Raw genomic sequence first — 2,982 nt, forward strand, 5'->3', positions numbered from 1 at the left:
TCCAGAGCTGTTTAGAAAAATCTTGAGAGAAAAATTATCTAGTTTGTACTAGGACGCAGCTGTGATCAACTTCTTGAATCACAGATTTTCTGAAATACCATCTCTGGTGGAACAACAATCCACCAGAAAAGTTTTTAAGGTCTTTTGTGTTCTTTACATTAGTGTTTGAATATATATCTGTCTGCATTAGCTTAAAGCAATTCATACACTTGTTTGTCTTAAACACATAGCCTTTGAAACTGCTCAAAACTTGAAAAAGTTTTGAGATTTACATTCAACCCCCCTTCTGTAAATCTCATTGTTAGTCCACTAGGAATAACAATTGGTATCAGAGCAAGCTCTTGACACACAAAGAGTTTAAAGATCTTGGAAACTAACAAAGATGAGTAAGAATGATATTGGAGTAAAAATCCCAGTTCTTGACAAAGACAGTTATCACCATTGGAAGGTGAAAATGCACCTTCATCTACTCTCCCAAGATGAAGGTTATGTAAACTGCATTGAGAATGGTCCTCACATTCCCCACAAAGTAGCCACAGTTGCTACAGCCACAATTGCTGTTGGTCAATCCATTCCAAAACCTAGAGCAGAATGGACAATGGAAGACACAGAAGAAGTCCACAAGGATAAGAAGGCTATGAACATTTTGTTTAATGGTCTTGACAAGGATATGTTTGATAATGTGATAAATTGTACAACTGCCAAAGAGGTTTGGGACACAGTTCAGCTACTGTGTGAAGGTACAGAACAAGTAAAAGAAAACAAAATGCAGCTTCTCATTCAACAGTATGAGTATTTTCATTTTGAAGAAAATGAATCTTTAAATGACACATTCAATAGATTCCAAAAGCTATTGAATGGACTGAAGCTGTATGGTAGAGTGTACCAGGTGAAGGATTCAAATCTTAAATTTTTAAGATCCTTGCCAAATGAATGGAAACCCATGACTGTCTCCTTGAGAAACTCTCAAGATTATAAGGACTTCACTCTTGAAAGATTATATGGAATCTTGAAGACTTATGAACTAGAGCTGGAACAGGATGAGGTATTGGAGAAGGGAAGAAAGAAAGGAGGTTCAGTTGCCTTGGTAGCTGAAAATGAGAAAGAATGCAGACAAGAAACTGTGAGATCTACATCAAACTCCAAAGATGGCACAAGCAAATCAGAATCAAGCAAGGGTAAGGAGCAAGTTGCTGAGAATGAAGACAACTCCAGCCAAGATGACTCTGATGGTATTGATGAGCATCTTGCATTTCTGTCCAGAAGATTTGCAAAGATGAAATTTAGGAAAAACACTAGAGCCACTAAACCTCATAAGAACATGGTGGACAAATCCAAGTTCAAGTGTTTCAATTGTGGTATAAGTGGACACTTTGCAAGTGAGTGCAGAAAGCCAACTTCTGAAAAGAAGAAATTTGACCAAGTAGATTACAAAAATAAATATTTTGATCTGCTCAAGCAAAAGGGGAGGGCTTTCATTACTCAAGAAAAAGATTAGGCATCTGATGGAGAAGAAGAGGATGAAGATGTGGAATATGTCAACTTGGCTCTCATGGCTGATTCTGAGGAAAATGAAGTTAGTTCATCAAGCAACCAGGTAATCACTACTGATTTAACACAGCTTACTAAAGAAGAGTGCAATGATGCTTTTAATGACATGTCTACTGAACTGTATCATTTGCGTGTGTCTCTTAAATCTCTTGCTAAAGAAAATAGTAGGATTAAAGAGAACAATTTGTTTTTAAGTGATAGAAATGCTGTGTTAGAAGATAAGTTGATTGACCTAGACAAAACTAAGCTACATTGTATATCTGTTGAAAATGAACTAGCTGAATCTGTTAAGAAAGTAGAAATACTTTCTAATCAATTAGAGAGAGAGCGAGAGGTGATTAAAGCCTGGAAGACATCTAGGGATGTTAGTGCTCAAATTGCCAAGGTCCAAGGAATTGAATCATTCTGTGAGACTGCTTGGGATAAAAACAAAAAGAAAATGGAATTAATTGATGGGCTGTCAACGGATGTGGAATCAACGGATGATGAAAGTTATCCGTTGAAGGAAGAAAAGGAGCATCCGTTGAAGGTTCCTCAATTAAAACAGGCAGATGTTTCTAAAAGTGAAAATCTAAAGAAACTCAACAAAAAGTTTGGTTCAACTTCCAAGAACTTTGTCAAAGAAGAAGCAAGCACATCCAAAGATTTCAGTAAGGTGAATATAGGGCACATGACCTTAGAACAGTTAAAGAATAGGCTCAAAGTGGTTGAGGATAAAAAGGAAACTAAAAGGAAATCTAATAGAAATGGGAAGGTAGGGGTTAACAAACATAACAATTACACACCTGATAAGTATGCTCCTAGAAAAAGCTGTGTGCATTGTAGTAGTGTTAATCATCTATCTGCTAGTTACAAATCTATTAAGAAAACTCCCATTCCTGTACCCTATTCCATGCCTAATATGTCTGCATCACCTCTGCATGCTATGCCTGTTATGTCTCAACAGAATCCTTATGCACATTTTGCAAACATGCCATATTTTAACAATCCTTATCTTGCTGCATTTAGTATGCCTCAAATGCCATACAATATGCCAATATGGAATAACATGCTTGCACAATCCATGCCTTATCAAATTCCAAATATGCTAAATGATTATGTGACTAACCCTACACCTCAACCAACTACATCTAAGATCAAGGTTGACTCAAAGTTACCTAAGTCTAAAGATGCAGGAGGAATGAAGTCTAGGAGAAAGGCTAACAAGAATGGACCCAAGGAAACTAGGGTACCAAAATCAACTTGATTGATTTTATGGTGTGCAGGGAAAAAGAAGAAATCTATGGTACTTGGACAGTGGCTGTTCAAGACACATGACAGGAGATTTCTCCCTGCTCACAGAGTTTAAGGAGAGAGCTGGCCCTAGCATAACCTTTGGAGATGACAGCAAAGGGTTTACTATGGGATATGGCTTGATTTCAACAAGGAATG

Source organism: Apium graveolens, chromosome 11, assembly GCF_009905375.1.
Source record: "Apium graveolens cultivar Ventura chromosome 11, ASM990537v1, whole genome shotgun sequence".
Lineage (NCBI taxonomy): Eukaryota > Viridiplantae > Streptophyta > Magnoliopsida > Apiales > Apiaceae > Apium > Apium graveolens.